Genomic DNA, 18,214 nt, shown 5'->3' with positions numbered 1-18,214 from the left:
GAAACCAACCCTGCCAATACCTTGATATCAAATTTCCAGCTTCAAGAATTGTGAGAACATAAGTTTCTGTTGTTTAAGCCACCCAGTACATGCCTTTGTTGTGGCAGCCCTAGCAAACAAATACAGGAGCAGATTATGAAAATTTACTAAGCCAAATTATGGAAATTAAATTTCATCCCATAAACTGTCAGAAGCCCCCAGAGGTATCTAAGTATCAATGTGCCATGAGCAGCTTTGGTCCTGGAATATAATTTTTCCAGTTATTCTTTAATAACCTGTCAATACCCTTCATAATTAAAAAATGTATATAAACCTAATTATTAACTTTGATTATTGTTACGTTTGTAGCGGTTAGCCATCACCTAATCTCCACAACTACTGCATATTATTACAACATGACAAACGCCCAAGATATTTTTTAATTCGTTTTTAATAAATTTAAAAAAAAAAGTCATTGAACATCTAAGAACAATGGGACACAATCTTGTGGTGGAAAAGCAGTGAAGAGAAAGGAATGAAGAAATGGTGGTTAGGAGAATTACTCCTTTGCCCATTGTGATGGTTAATTTTGTCTTGACTGGGCCACAGGGTTACCAGATATTAGCTCAATTATTTCTCTAAGTGTGGCTATGAGGGTGTTTTTTAATGAGATTAACATTTAAATTAGCAGACTGAGCCAAGCACATTGCCCTTCCTAACGCCAGTGGGCCTCAGCCAATCAGTTCAAGGCCTGATTGGAAGAAAAACGCTGAACCTTTTTTTCAATGAGAGAGAATTATTTCCTGCCTGACGGCCTTTGCTCTAGGACATTGGCTTTTTCTCTTGTTTTCACACTCATACTGAAACACGGGCTCTTTGTAGTCTCAAGTCAGATGCCCTTCAGATAGGAACTACGCAGTCAGCCCTCCTGGTTCTCAGGCCTTCAGATTCAGACTGGAGCTAAACGATCAGCTTTCCTGGGCCTCCAGCTTGCTGACGATTCATCCAAAAGATCTGGGACTTAACTACCTCCATAATCATATAAGCCAATTCTTGATAATAAATCTCTCTACATAGATAGATGATATAGAGATAGAGATAGAGATAGTCACTTATATATAGATGCAGAGGACAAACTTCTTATTGCCAGATGGAATGGAGTTTTAATGTTGGGTGAAAAAGGTGAAGGGGTTAAGAAGTACAAATTGGTGGCTATAAAAATAGTAACAGGGGTGTAAAGTATAGCACAAGGAATATAGTCAATAATATTATAATAACTATGTATGGTGTCAGATGGGTACTAGACTTACCAGGGTGATCATTTCATAAGTTATATAAATGTCTAATCACTATGGACACCTGATACTCATATAATATTGTATGTCAAAGTAATTGAAAAAAAAAAGATCTTGGTCTGAAATTCAACAGGCCTGTATGTGAATCCAGGCTTAGGCATTCACTAGCTGTGTGATCTTGGCTCAGAATTACAGCCATTTTGAACCTCAGTTTTCTTCTTTGTAATATGAGGATAATAGCAATAGCTACCTCCTAAGAATTTTATAAGGGCTAAATGAAATCAAATATGTAAAGCACATAACACTGTCTGGCACAAGGTTAGGACCAACAATTATTATATTGAGCAATGGGACAAATTAATAAACAATTTGCTCTCCATTAACATACTCTAAACCTTTACTAGCATTTACATTTTGACTTTTAATATGTATAGATACAATTATCACTGGCACTAGACCATGCATTCTTCAAGGAAAGGTCATTTTTGAATCTTCAGTGCCCAGCACAGTATCTAGAACAGATTGAAGGGGTTCAGAACAGGCCTAGCCAAAATGTGCCACTTTAGCATGTGGATTATTTTGAACAGAAAGCAATCAAGATCCTGCAGGCTCATGAGAAACTTTAACTCTCCCTTCAACAATTTAAATTAGGGGCCTTGCCCATAACAAGAATGATCATCAGAAATATTTTTTTATGACCTATCTATAGGACAGGGCAAACTTCTAATTATTGAATATCTGCTCTTCTTATCATCCTGTGAATGACCTTTTCTCCCCCTGAAGCCCCTAGTACATTACTTCATCCTTAGCTCAGAATGCCATGTATACCTCATTTTCTCTTTCTGTCTCTGCATTTCACATTTATGTGGGGGTCTCTGACTCTGATTCTATCATGTATGTTCCCATACATATGTATGTATATTTTCCCTTGTCTCATGTAGATTTAATTATTAAACCAGCTTAAATAATCTTGAAAGGTAAGAGGAAAGGTTCTGTCTCCCCCACAGGATAAATAAATAAATGGAAAGCACAGATACATTCCTTTAGAGAGCTCTCAAATAGAAAACAAAAACCTATTTACTGAAACACTGGACATTTCCTATGCATTAAAAATCACACTAGTACATTTTTTCAGTGTATAGTACATTTTAAAGATACTGAATGATCAAAAGAGCAAGGCTTTCCTGAAACTTGATGTTAAGGTTAAAATACATCTGAACCTATAACATCTCAAAGCAATTGCTGTAAAACTCAGGGCACGTCTGAGCTCTTCAAAGCGCTCAAAGATTTGATACCAGTGATCATAATTTCATCCAAAGGTAAGTAGAATCTTTTTAGCTCACCATTTGTTTCTTTTTTCTTTTCTTTTCTTCCTTATATTTAACTTTTTTCAGGCAGGTGAAAATATGCATGAAGTCATCCTTTTTTTCTCATCTTTTTCCTCCTATCAATTTGATTCTATACTTTACTATCTTGAACGTCTGAGTTCATGTTCCAAATTCTGTTTCTGCTTATTTATTATACTCTTCACTGAGAAATCTTTGCTCAAATCGAGTCTCTAAAATGCATGACATAGGCAATTTTCATGGTAAGAAAATCACTAGCAAATACAGCCTTCCCTCACTTCTCAGGCACAGCAATTGCTGATGTTAATGGAGCCAGTCATTTACTTATCACGGGTAAAATGGATTTCATATTGAATGGTTTGACTCAGGACTATGGTATTCCAATTAAGATTGCTAAAAAGAACTACAGAATTGTCAAAAAAAAAATAATATAAACGGAACCACGATGAAATAGAATTGGAGCTGCCATCCCAGAGGAACTGCCTAGCATCATCTTTACCTTAAACCTTAGAACACGTTAAAAGTGGGCAAACTCATTCTTGGCCTGGGTGTAAAAAAGCATTGTATTACAAACAACTGTTTGCAAAGCTAACAGGGAAGCAGATAGTATGACTACCCGATTAAAGACATTTAGAATTAGCATTGCTATGTTAGGGTATCTGCACCTATAGAAATTCCTCCCATCGATTCAAGTAATTATTCCCCTTCCCTTTCTCATATATACCCCTCACCTCCATCTCATAATGGGAACACCATTTGGGTTTCTGCCTGAATCATTTCTATGTTATTCTGTGTTTCCCGAATAGTTGTTCTTTTGGATCAAAAATAAATACTTTTTGCCTTTCACTTTAGCCTTTTGTTTTGAGGTTAACAACTAAATCCCAAGTTAAAATAAGCAGTGATGCAATGACATACAGATATTTATACTCTGATACAATTCACAAGCAATCTTACACTATAGATAATGTTAAGGTTCATTTCCAGAAAAGACTAGAGAGAAATGACAGTGGATTTTAGACTACAAAAATCACATTTTACTGCTATAATTTCCTTTCTTACTTTAGAATCATTTGTGTGTCAGCCATTAGCCTACACCTGAAATCATACTTTCTTTTCTAAAAGAAATTGTGTTTTATCAAGTGCATTCCTTCAAAAATACCTAATGGCCATAGTAGCAGACATCAGCACAAAACTCTCTTACAGCTGATTCTGAAGTTCTCCTGCTACATCTCCTGTTGTGTTTTCCACTGTTAAATAATATCACAAGGTCATGAGTACAGAAACCATGTCACCAGGGTCAGGAAGCAGGTGACAGCAATAACCCACTCTTTTCACTTGTACTCATTTATATTTTGTCAAATATCAAGTTTAAGCAGAACATTGTGTTTTCTGTTTTAAAAAATATTTTTTAAAAAATATTTTTAATGATAAAATAATACTTTTTAAGAGACTAAAAGAAGCCACCAAAAAGGAAAGAAACAAAAGAAAAAATAAATAACCTAGATGGGAGCACACACCTTAGTTAAAACAAAAGTACTGTTATTTTGTTACTTAATGGCCCAGCTACCATGCTCTGTCTAAACCTTTGCACCTTCCAAATTCCTCATGAAATCCCTGAGCTTCTGAGTCTTTCGGTGAGGTCTAATTTAACTATGAATATATAGAGACAGCTGAAGAACGCCTATTCAGGTGAATTGGAAACCTGAGGCAATTATCAGAGTAATTCAAGCAGAAAAATTTCCTACAGAGAGAGAGATAATGTTTGCTTGAACTGTTCAGTTTGGCCATCTATAATAATTAAATTCATTAACTCGTTCCTTCATGTCACTTTGCCTATGAAGACACAGCCTTGTTGCCATTAAAAATACACACATGAGTCATCTCAAATATTTATTTGTGAGTTTACAAAATACTTTATTGATTACTTGCAAAATAAGTTTGCAGGTTTAATGAACTAACGTTCCCAGAGAATTATAGGAGGGCATTCCCAGAGGGGTTATAAAGATGGAAAAAATGATAAATCATAACAATAAGCTGTTTCTAATTTTCTAAGATCTATCCCCCATCAAAGCGACCCAGCTCTAGGTGAATCTTGTGTACACACACACACACACACACACACACACACACACACACAATTATTCCACTTGTCAGCCACCAGAAATCCATATTACAAGTTTAAAAAGTTTAATGATTTAATAATAATTATGATAATAAGAGAGTCACTGACCCTTCAACTTTAAAGGCAACAGGCAGTCTTCTTTAGCATAGAAGAATTTAAAGACCAAAGTACTTATAAACCCTTTCTAAAACATTACAATAAACTCATATATTTTCACTGGTCTCTGAAGCTCTGATTCTTGTCTTTGCTGTTTTTCAGCTATCACAACACCTAACACTTCAAGACTTCACTGTTACTGATCCCATCTCCAGGGGATCATCACATTAGATTCTCTCTAAATTTTTCCTCACTAACTACAACCATTGACATTATGTTTACTTACTTGGGTAACCAAGATTGCACCCAGGATATAGAGTTTGATGTAACTTTATTAGGAGGAAGAAGAAAAAGGCTCCTATCTAGAAATAAGTATGGAAATTGGTTAAAAAGTTAAAAAGAAGGGGAATCATGATGAAATGCGAAAATTTGAGAAGATTTTCTATCAAGAACATATTAGTTTGCCTAGAAATAGCATAAGAGTGGGAAGCACACCAAAGAAGCAAGGAAATTATTGTGAGAGGTCGTAAGTGTCCAAAGCCAGTTCTGGATTTCTATGAAGCAACTACCCTGAAAATGCCATGGATGTAGCTACAAGATATACCTTTATATTCAAGCTCAGGAGCCTCCAGTTGCTCTAACCAGGTTGGGCAAAACTGGAGTAGCTCAGATAGATTTGATCATTAGCCATTTCTAGGGAGAAAGAGGATAGGCTTATTTTCTTGGTGTTGGTGTCAACTTAGGAACTGACCACAGGTAAAGCAAGTAGTTGCTGAATACTGTAAAACATAGCTTGTAGTGTAAACACATCTGTGGTGATGCTCCTAAGGAACTACAAATGTAATTTGGAGAGAGGTTTGGAAATCTGTTTGGCTGCACCAGGAAACCTGATTAACTTTTAGTGTGTGAGAAAAATCCGTCTGAGAAAAACAACCTACTTTTTCCTTGATGAAGCATACAGAATGCCTGTATATGGGATTTACCCCATACAAGATCATGTATCAGTTAAGACCTGATAGGCAAATCCTAATATAGAGTGCAACTTGTCCGAAAGAAGAAAGACAGCTTGCTGAAGACTTCCTAAAACATTACGTTTGTATAAACACCAGTGCACTAAGACTAACAAAAACCAGAATATACTTCAGATTATGGGTGTACATAATGATGTATGCAAGAAAGAAAAATTTAATGGTAACTAATGGAATAGATCTTGAGTGAGAGGAAAAGAAAACCATAGTTTCTGTGAAACCAAATGAAGATGTGATGAACTTATCAGAGCAATGAGAAAAGTGGCCTTTCATGGGTACCCCTGGTGACAAGAATAAACAGGAACATGACTGGGCTCTAAATCAATTCAAATATGGAAAAGTTCCCATCCTGATTGCTATAGGTATGGTTTTCAAAGGGCTCGATGTGGAAGATGTAAACTTTGTCATCAACTATGACTACCTAACTCCTCAGAGGGTTATATTCATCTAATCAAAGAACTGCTCACAGCAGTAAAATACTTTCTTAACACCTAATAACATAAAGCAAGTAAGTGTCCTTATCTCTGCTTCATGAAGCCAATCAAGCAATCAATCTCAAATTGCCTCAGAGGTTCAGGTCATTCTAGGGGTAAAGGAGGTATGGAGGATGACCATAGGGCCCATTATTCACACAAAAGGGGTGGATTTAATACCTTTATATACAGGGAAAATTATAACAGAGGTTACTTAAGTCTGCTTAAGAGAGATTTGGGGGCAAAAACTCAAAACAATGTTTATAGTGCTTCAAATTACATCAGTGCTTTGAAAGTCATTTTGTGTGTGTTGGTATACAGACTGGTTTTAGGACTGGTAATTCAACAGACACCAGAATGGTTATGATAGCACTCAGCAATATGGGATTAATGTTCCAAATATGCACATGGTATGAACCAACAGGCATGTGCATATGCTGTTAACTGTGGCTGCACCTGTGATCAGTGTCTAGTGCCAATAGGATGTTCTCAGTGAGGCTGGGGAAGTAGATGTAGATGTCTGTTTTTCATAACCACTCTTTGTAGTGAATGTTATCACATAAAAGCTATTTAATAAAGGCAGAAATGACTGCAGTTTATCAGTATTATAGTTTACTTTTTGCTATTTAAGTTGGAATATGTCCAACTTAAATAGCAAAAAGTAAACTGTATTCCTGAAATAATTTTTAGTGGATTTTTTTGTTTGTTTGTTTTGTATTTTGATACTAGAAAATACAGAGTATTTTTTTTACAAAAACAAATATACAGTGTTTTGAAATAAAATAATTTACAATGCCCAGCTTTCCAAGAAAAAAAAAATATTTGAAGACTGAATTAAGTGGATACTGCAACATATATATATGATGTCATGTAAAACTTTGCTTAAATTATCTGCATTTTTAAATGTAAAAAAGTAAAATAAAGTGTCAAAATGTGAAACAAAAATCCAGCCAAATAAGAAACTACTCAAACAGCACTTAGAAATGAAGCAAATTTGGTAATAAAATTGTTATTAAGCAGTTAATCCATTTCAATTAAAAAACAAACTGATAAACAATTGGAAATTACTATTACAAAACAAAATGTATCCTTGAAAATATAAATTACCTAAAATAAATATTGGCTATGAAGGTTTGGGGCTCAATGGAAGATATAGTATGTATGGCATTTTTAATATCTTACAAGCAAAATTGTAATGGATGTCATCTTAAATTGAAACAGGTGGCAAAAAGTGCATAATGAATCCAAGCTCTCACCATTTCATCAAAATGTCGTCTATTCATCTATTTCGATTTTCCAACTGTATACCTGAATCAGGGTTATTAAAATAATGTTCACAAAATATTAGCAATGGCTATTGGGAAGGTGGGATTTGTGTTAACTGAAAAATGTTAATCTTTATACTTCTCTGTATTGATTGAAATTATTATAGTAAGAATCTATGAGAAGACATTGGCAACACTGGTTTCCATGATAAGAGAAACCTGGTGAATAAGGAACATAGATATGAGGAAACTGTTCATAACCTTCCCCTTGGTAACCTTAGCATTTTGAATCTTACTAATTGAAAAAATCAAATTGAGTTAAAATTATTTTAGAGATTTTATAAAATTCACACACACAGAGATTTAAAAAGTTAAAGTCAATATTTAAAACCAGTTGAAATTTGAGATCCAACTCTACTCCAAAAACTCTATGGTTGTATTCATGTGTTTTGATATGTGGGTGTATTAGTAAGTTTTGCCCTTGGCTATAAAATAAATTCCCATGACTGGTAAAAGTGAAGAAACATTGTTTTTCCATGGAAACATATTATATAATTATCAATCTCCATTTAGTTCGAAGATGATGCTCTGATCTCCCCTTTACTCAGCAGGCAAAGCAACGTCAAGTTCAAAACAAGATGGTTTGTAATGTGAAGATGATGTAAATTGTTTACAGACCTCTACAAAAGTCTTATTCTTAGAAGAGAGAATATAAACAAGTCTATTGGCTAAAGGAATCTTGGTTTGAGTAAGACAAAGTTAAAAGGTGATGAGAGAAGTGACCAAGCTGGACACAGGATGGGCAATAAAGAGGTATTAAAGGGGAAACACCTTCTAAAGCCAGATTCATGCTCAGTATAAAAGCATACAAATATTCACACAAGATTCATTAACATTCTTGGTAAAGTAATTATAACTTGAATTAGCAAATTAATATATAACTGAGAGCTAAGGAAGATAACTCATGTTTGAATCCCAGAATTTTAAGAAAACAATTTATATACAAAATAGCTTATATACCTCAGCAAAGCTTTATAAAATACACATTAAATAAATTTTAAAAATTTTGCTATATTTACAAGACCATCGACAGATTTATAAAAGCTAGGAGAGTCACGAATCATGACAATGAAACCTAAATTAAAATTATTTTTGATTTACACATCTTCCCTGTGTACCTTAAGGATAAAAATGACAGATGTATAAGTCCATGCTTCTGGACCCATGACATTTTGATTGAGTTTAAGTCTTGCTCTCTAATTTTAGTTCAAAGTTTTGATTTATGAATCCTAACTGGCTCTTCTACTGCTAGTTCAGTTTTTTGAAGTTCACATTTTGCAATGAGCACCATAAGAAGTTATGCAATACTTTCCCTGTCTTTTTCTGAAACTGAAAAAAAAAACACAAAATAAAACACCCTATTTCTTTTGTCTAGGTGCCAAGAGTAAGCAGTCACGTTCAGTAGGATTTTAGGGTAAAGGCGCGAACAGATTAGTTTTTCTCCATTGAACCCACTGGGTAAAAGGATCAACTTCCCATCATTAGAAAGATAACTCTGCACAAGAAAAGCAAAATAAAGCCAGAGTTATTATTTATGCATACTATCCATTATCTGGCACTTGATTTAGTCATAAACCAATGTTCCTGGATGGGGTTAAGAAGAAAATGTGTTCTGGCAGTTCCCACCAGGCACCATTAAGAAGCCAGCACAATTTTTAAAAATGATTAACTCTTGACTCTGGTTCAAGTTCTAATTCAGCAACATTTTCCTCCCTCAGTAACTCTTGTTCCACCAGGTTTTGGTAATTACACTTATGTTTAAATCCTGGTGGGGAAAATGATCTCTTTTGGTAACATTTTAATAAAAGAAATCATAGATTAAGAGTTTAGCATTGTAAGTCATTGCCTTAGAAATGGAAAAAAAGAGTAATTTCATGAGAAATTGTTTAAGAATAAATTGTTGCATTTTAATAATATTGTAACAGAAAATAATTGAAACAATTTAAGCTCATTAAACAATCATTGATGTTTTCAACAATTCATTCCAAAAAAATGAGAATAAAAACATTTCTTTAATATTAAAATCACCCCCATTATGGATGAGAGCTTAAAGTAGTTTGAATTTTGGAGACAAATGATTTTCTCTTTAAAAATAAAAAATAATAATTTAGTATGCATAATTTGATTTCTTCCAAAAAAATTTCTTATTCTTTCTAAGTAATTGTAAAGGAGTTTAGCTATTTATTTGTAGTAAGGCTGCCAATTAATAAGAGTAAAAAGTAGCTTAACCATTTAGAGTCTTGTCTGAAATCGTTTGTAAAACTGAGACACAAAATCCAGGGAAAGGCTTATGATATATATCTGGAGAGTAACTCCTTTGGGCAAACAAGAAACCAAGCCAAAAGAGGTTTAGATTTCACTAATAAGGAAATCTAGATATATAAGCGATATTAGTTTTATTATCTCAGCATATAACAATATTTCATGTTAACATTACTTAAACAACAAATTACAGTATATCAGAAATTATTACAAGTAAAGATAGCAGAGGGTAGCAATTTAAAGTGAAAAGTACTAGGTTAAATTTATACAAATAAATACTATTGCTGACAAGTATAAACTTTTTCTTCAGATATTTTGAAAGCTTAGTCAAATTAACCAAATTTCAGATCTACCCAGCAAAGTAGTTCAGAGTACATTTTAATTTTCCAAAAAATGGAATTAACGTTTGGTAGAAACTTATGGAAGACATGAAGTAAGGGGAAAATGCTGAAATGATTATTTTAACGTCCTCAGTAAAAGCTTCCAAATTTGCAACTCCTAAATCACGGGTGAGCATTATAAATTGATATGTTTAAAACAAAAGTGAAATAACATTTTCCTGGGAGACACATTTAAAACATCTTTTTATTGTTTATAGTTTAACTTTTGTTTTTGTTCTTTTTTTATAAACTAGTTTACATATGTACTAAGGATATTCAAAATTGCTCATAAATTACATTAAATTCCTCCAGTAACCTAAAAACGATTATGTTTTTGAAAAGTATTTTTTGAATTTTGACAAATACTCTTTTATTTATAACATTCTTCATGTATATTGCACTTTAAAACAGGTTAACAAAGAAACATAGTTTTTAAAGTGCTGGACCAATTTGTATGGATGTTTTAAAGTGCCATGAGTCAAGAACAAGAACAACCAGAGATGTTTCTCTATTATTCTATTTAAACAAAACTTACAGGCCTTGAAAAACTTTTAAAATTCCTGTTAGTAGGCAACAGGACTATTATATTGGAATTATATGAAAATAAAATCTAACTAAATGTTGCTAATTTTGATTAAAACATAAAAACACAATTTTAAAAGTTATTTTAATAAACTATTTAATTATTGTTAAACTTTATTTCATAATCTTTGTAAATCAGCTAATGAGGTCCTATTCTACTTTAAAGTGGTTATTGCTGATTTTCCCCAATTTTGGTTCTGAACATGGTTACTCTGTAACCAGACTGCCTAGGTTCTAATACTAGCTTTGACACTTAATGACTCTGCTCCCTTATTCACGTTGCCTCTCAGCTATGCACCTTTCTTTCTTCACCTGTAAAATGGGGATGATAATAATCGAGCTTACTCATGAAGTTATTATGAGGAGACGGATTGGTGTAAATAAACAGTGCCTGGAACACAGTATGCTCTACCTAAGTGTTTGATATTATGATTACTTCATTTTTATATTAATGATTGTAAAATTATTATCAAGCACAGAGCAAGGTGTTTGATACAATAGACTAGGCCTAATTATTTAGATGAATAGTGTCCTGCATTGTATCACTTGGAAAATCATGCAGTGACCTCATACTGCCACTAATCAAAGACATTTTAGATTTGTCTCCTTTGTAGCTGCCTGTAGTCATTTCAAAACCAACTGAGAAAATCAATCTCACCACTCCCAGCACTGCAAACAGCATTTCCCAATTTGGTCTTTCAATGTAGTGATCAGAATTAGCCTTAAAATATTAATATTAAAAATAATAACAAAGCTTCAATGTACTAAATAATTTATTTGCCAAGTATAGCACTGGTGATTTTATAGTTATAATCTCATTTGATTAATTTTAGCCAGTTTGAAAAATGTTTTCATCTTCATTGAATAAAGATGCATATTATTGGGGACATTCTAATAAAATTGATGAAAACTTTGGAGGTGATTTCAACAGAAGAGGCCCCAAACAGCTTTGCATTATGATACAACTTATGTCATCAGTGACCAATGGGGCTAAGAAAGACACTAGTCTCAGGATGTTGTTGTATACTATTGTATTTTGGTAAAAATAGATTCTCATATGGTTTCAAATTGATAAAGTATTAATTACCTTTAACTCACATGAAATGCACAACTGGCAATGAATAGAAAACTAAAGTCACCCATACTTAAGTTAGGCTACTTTTTACCCTAATTGCTTCAAGGAGTTAAAAAAAGCATGAAGGAATATACGATGATAAGATATCCTTTGGTTCTACTGACTTTCAGTGGACTATAATAGGATAATCTGTACTCTAAAACTTTGGTTAAATCCCCAAAAGTAGATTTTTTAAGCCTCTGTTTACCAGTGGTTAAATGGGGATGATGCCCAACAAAAACAATGAATATAAATCACATAATACAATGCCTGGCAAACAGTAAATGCTTATGAAATAAAAGTTGTTTTTAATAAATGTTGGTTATTAACAGTCACAAAATTTGAACCTGATAAAAAATGTCATAGCACAAAGAAGTAAGACTTTATTTTATTTTATTTTTTTACTGCATTCAAATCCTTCTTGGTCTTTAGCTATTCATTATACCAAATGGAAAACTGAGGCAATCTGGTGGTTTTGTCAAAAGAAAAATTAAAATAAAATAATGCACAAACACCACTGACATTGCTACCAAGGCAAAACCTGATGAAGCAAAATTACTTGTAAAGGTGAGAGCTGTGGTGAGAATGGAAGAGGAACCTTATTAAGATCTGTGTACAGACACAGATTGAACATAAAACTACAAAAATGGCTTCAAGTATCATTTTCTTTCCCCTCATTAATGTTTCCTTCTATTGTATGATTGCTGTTATTTGTTTTGTGGTCACTTAAACAAGACCAAGACTCATTTACACATAGTACAACTGCAGGTTTCAGACAGTCTCATTTTTGTGCCTGAAAAATGAAAATATCTGAAAATGCAATAAATGTAGTCTGTAATACTAAACTAAAATTACAATGCTATTCTAAGGTTATCATAATAGAGTAAACAATGGCTCACAAAAGAGATTCATGGCCATGGCCTAAAAACGTATCAAATACAACAAGGGTTCTCTCTTGGATGGCTACATCAGCCAAACTGAACGGATATTGTGGTGTTTTAGTAATTCTAGCCCCACCGAAAGTTCATTGTGAAGAACAAAGGCACTAAAAAGACTAAGGCAATCAGTTTTCTCCATCTTGCTGGGTGATTATTAGAATAATAAGCTCCAAGTAGAGGTCACATATTGCCTAATGAAACAATTCATCTGAAGAGAGGGTACAGTAATTTTACTGAAGGAGAGTGTGGTATTAAACCAATCTAATTACCTAGCAGCACTAGTATGATGAGGGTGCACTTTCCACACTGCAGGCTGGACAGTCCAGTATGCAATGAATACCCAGCAATTAATCAAAGGATAAATGAGCTATATTAATACACATTTTCTTCAAATAGAAACCATGGTAGATTTCAAGGATACCAAAACCAATCAATCCAACACTTCAGACAGATATTCTGAATGTCCCTTCACAATAGACTCAAAAGTGGATGGAGAAGCACCTACTCAAGTCTAACTTCATCCTTTTGCAACCGAAAATAAGAAAGAAGAAAGAAAGAAAGAAAGAAAGAAAGAAAGAAAGAAAGAAAGAAAGAAAGAAAGAAAGAAAGAAAGAAAGAAAGAAAGAAAGAAACAGATGCCTCAGGTTACATGTACACCTGAAGACACTGAAGAATCTTAAGGACAAGTTAAAGACCAAACTGTATATTTCCTAACTTCCAGTTTAGTGTTCTCTGGCTGCTCAATCTGATATTATTTACACAGAAGTTATGTTAGTGGATCATTGTGTCCTACTCTCTCTGTCCTAACACCAACAAAATAGTAGTCTGAGAAACAAAGAGAACAACTCCTCAGCAACAGAGTTCAACAACCAGGATGGGACTTCAGTCATGCTTTCCATTCCTAATCTCCAAACCCAGGCAGAAAATAAAGTTTTCCAGTTCACAGACAAGAAGATCTATTGAACTGTTAACATGAATGACACTTTGAATCTTTGTTCATTTTTTCATTCCCTGAAATAATGGAATTTGAGGCTTCTGACTCAGAGAAATTAGCCAATTTAATTCCTACAGATATTTCCCTCTTCTTCTCTGCTAGGCCAGACGTAAGTTGCACAATTTCTTTTACACAAACAGGAACATTTGAAAAATTGGAACTGAGGAGAGGTACCACACTATCTCATATTGTAAAAAATGTACCCTATATTATATTTGTATGCAATTTAAAGATGGCTGTTATAGGAATAAGATCAATTGACTTGAGTCCTATTATTTGAATTAAATGCTGATATATTTAAGATCTTATTATCAATATTAACCTTTAATTTCCTAAGCCTACCTAAAAAGGGATTTGGTATTTTTATCCACCTACTTATTTATATTAAAATATAGTCTATATTACCAAGGTGCTGAAATTTCCAATTGTAAGCTGAAATCAAAATTTAAGGATTTTGTGTTCACCTGAAGTAATACACCTACGATTGTGTAGTTATGACCCAGGGACTAATTCTGCTATCTACAAAGCTAAGACAAAGAGTAAAAGAAAATTTGGACTTCTCCAGTGGGCTCATGGTGTATAAGAATGATGCTTTACATTTACATTTCAAATCAGAAGTTTTTCTTGTTAGATTGGTGCCTGGATATACACAAGTTTTAAAGATAGGCGCTTAAAAAATCATCTATCATATCCTGGTTAGAACAGTTTGTCTGGAACATGTCACCTCTATAATATAAGTGCCAAAATAGAGACAATTAATTCACATAGTTCAACATGAGTAAGTACCATACCAAGTATTTGAGGAGAAGCTTGTTTTAGTAGAAAGAATATCGCATGGATGAATTTGGGCACCTGAGTTCTCTAAGATCTATGCTCCCACTCTGTACTTAACTTTTTATTTGTAAAATCAGATAGATTAAACTCGATGGTCTCCAAGGTCCATTTCAGCTTTTTCTGAAACACATAAGCGCCACAGAAGGTAGTCATGAATTGTGGGGGGCGGGGGGGGGGATAACAGTATTAGTTTCAGAAGATCTAGATTCTGCTCTTAGTACTTTTAGTAGTCAGTTTTGTGACTTTGTCCAAGAGTTTCTTAACCTGTCCAAATTTCAGTTTTCTCATCTGTAAAATAGGGATATCATCTGTCTGCTTCAAGTATCCATTCTGGGGAATAAATTTTTGAAAATAAAATGATATATTAAAGCATTTTAAAAATGTTAAGATGCTACCATAATGAACAGTAAAGGTATCAATGATTATTGTGCTAGGACTGAATAGTGTTACCATTTATTCTAGCATTTAAATTCTACAAGAATGTGAAAATGTGATGGAAACACAGAAACACAACAAAGATCTCTATTTGTAGTCTGTCTTTCTATGTATCTAGGATTTAACCACCATGCTTATAATTCAAAATTGAAAGATTGCAAATATTTTTAAGTGTTTCTACAAATTCATGTTCTTATATTGGAAAATTATATTTAAAATCCATAAAAAATTTTGTTGAGGTCATAATGTGAAATATATATTTCAAAGGATATTCATTTTCAAATTCACTTGAATGTTTAGATGTTGACAAATAATTGGTTTAAAATTTGGCCTTGTAACTGTGTACTCTGTGTCACCTTGCATATAATCTTGATTACACCAATTTCATTTTCTTATTGTAAGTTTCAAATTCCACTGAGCTTAGATCATGAACTTTGATGGATGAGCTAGACTGTTGTGTCTGTCTGGGCAGGTGTGAGATAAATTGCTGGGCAGGCTATGATCTTTGGGCAAATTACTCTCCTTGACTACAATATATATCGATGAGATGTGTCAGTGCTCATATACAAACTTGTCAGTTGCATTACTCAGGTGATGAAAATACAAGTTAAGGGACAATCAAAATGAAGAGGGAGAAATTCACTGTGTCATAGGAAATTAGTAAAAGAACCGTTACCTTAAGCTGGAAATATAATGAGGTAAAACCTTTCGTAAGTTTTGATGGGGAAAAAAATTCAAGCCACTTAGTCAGGTATAAGTAATTATACCTTTTCATTTCTATCCCAAATTAGTTTTACGTAATACAAATTAAAGTAAACATGACAATAATTTAGGATGCATTAAGTGGGAGGGAACAGGTAAAAAGCCTCATAATTTTAATTCAATACATGTTGACAACTCATTCAAATTAAGAACCACTTTGTTATTGTTTGTCATATAATACAAAAAACAAAACAAAACAAAACATTGATTCATTAGCTCTATTAAAGAGATCTTTAGAATATATGGATATTTTGTTTAGAAACCTTTCAGCAGATGAATCATATGCAGTCTGGAATAAGGCATTGTTCAAAGCAGTGAGGATTAATGTAGGAGATTAAAAAAAAAGAGAGACAAAAATGTCTTCCCTAATGAAATAATTATATTTTTAATAAAATAGTCTTTGAATGTTTCTGTTCCTTAATGAAAGCATGAATCAATGTTAGCTTCAAGATACAGAGTATTAGATATGTCATATGCAAAATATATCTAAGAAAAAAAGCACAATAAGCACCATTCGGGAGGAAGCCAAATGTTTCCCAACATTTTGTGTTTCACCAAACTAACTCCTAACTGATATTATTGTACCCCGTAAAGCCTAAACGGGTCATCCGATCTCTCCCTTAGGCTAAGCTACTTCAGACTAGTGAATTGATGTGGACACGCAAAGACATAATTACTTTCGAGAATGAGTATTTAGGAGAAGGAATTAGGAGCTGCCAGAAAATTTTATAAAAGACTTAATAGTGGAAAAATTTCAAAATTCTCGAAGAATTGCTTTACCTATCCTCATTGTTCTTGCTTAACAAACTGTGCACTTCTTTATCCCCCATTTTTTTTCTCCCAGATAGACCATATTCCTAAACACCGGTGAGCAATCTAATCTTAAAAGGAGGCTCATTACCTCAGGAAAACATATCGTGCAAATAATCACTTTACTTAACTATGTATATTCTTTAGGTCTGATACTCAAGTCAAAAATAAGGTATTTTTTTCATATTTTTCTGAAATTGAGTATTATTTAATATTACAAATACCAATACCCCAAATTAACAAATTTCAGATTTAAAAGCTATACATATACTATAGTAATATGTAGTAATTTATTTCAATAAAGTGAAAGTTCTAAATCTTCTGCTAATTTTAACTTGAAAAAAAAATTGGATCTCATTTTAATTATGTCAAGATTTCTAATGCATTAGATCATTCATAAAACTCTCAAAATAATTTTATAAAGAAATATTGTACACACTTCAATGCTATATTATTCTTTTTTCATGACAAATAATAGACTGTTTCTTTTCCTGATTAGTATAAAAGTTTAGCAAAGAGTAATACTTTTAAAATGATAAGAGTATCTGATAGTCAATAAAAGACTGACTTTACTTGAGAAGAGTAATTTACAGTATGAAGACCGCTTATTCTAGCATTACATGAAGATTAACAGGAGCTATATATCCCCAATGCCGCCCTTTGTAATTCATGCTTTTATCATACAGATGATAGATAGATAGATAGATAGATAGATAGATAGATAGATAGATAGATAGATAGACAGATGGACAGACAGACAAAATGAAAATTTCTATTCTGATCGTCCTGCAAATTTCTTACATACTAAAGGTTATAGAAGCTTATAATACTATTTGGTGTTATTTGTCCTGGTGATAATCAAGAATAATATAGCTATTTCTGTCATGCAAATCACCCCCCAAATGGAATGTTTTAAAAGAGTATGACATAATATTGGCATGCATTTTTTTTTTCAGTCATTAAAAGATTAATATTGTGTGTTGTCTTAATGCAGGCACACCCTATGCATAGCCCAAATTTGTCTTTGACAGTACACAGCTGAAAGCTGAATTCAGTTTCCTTGGAAACATGCTGAATAACACAGCATTGAAAGACAAAGAACCCAAATGCTACCTATAGAAATCTAGCTCCTCTTTAGCTAGCTAGTTGTGACACAGCGATCTTAAAATCAAATTAAATTTTATAAATAAATTTATTTTAAGAATGTCTTAAACGTCTAACAAAGACTTTATTAACTGAATACTCTAAATTTAATAGTGAATTTAATTAATTATATTGTACAAAGTTAAATGTTTGCTTTTTAAAACTACAGAACACTGATTTTACCAGTGAGACCTAGTGATGTCTATGCTATTGGCTCAATAGAGATCCAACATTTAAATTACTAGAAAAGCAAGTAATGAGAGGTCAGAGAAATTTAAGGAAGTATAAAATGGATT

The 18,214-nt window shown here is 33.0% G+C and overlaps 1 protein-coding gene and 1 pseudogene across 5 annotated transcripts in view; one reads left to right on the top strand and one right to left on the bottom strand.

Annotated features, from left to right (window-relative positions):
• NAALADL2 (N-acetylated alpha-linked acidic dipeptidase like 2) overlaps nucleotides 1-18,214 on the bottom strand; it is a 1,208,457-nt gene that overhangs the window by 110,661 nt on the left and 1,079,582 nt on the right. The gene's annotated exons all lie outside the window — the stretch shown is intronic.
• On the top strand, nucleotides 5,113-6,835 carry LOC109458256 (putative ATP-dependent RNA helicase DDX5; annotated as a pseudogene).

The sequence above is a fragment of the Rhinolophus sinicus genome, linkage group LG01, assembly GCF_036562045.2.
Source record: "Rhinolophus sinicus isolate RSC01 linkage group LG01, ASM3656204v1, whole genome shotgun sequence".
Lineage (NCBI taxonomy): Eukaryota > Metazoa > Chordata > Mammalia > Chiroptera > Rhinolophidae > Rhinolophus > Rhinolophus sinicus.
The sequence above is the reverse complement of the archived record's forward strand: the minus strand, read 5'-3'. Positions and strand labels throughout refer to the sequence as shown.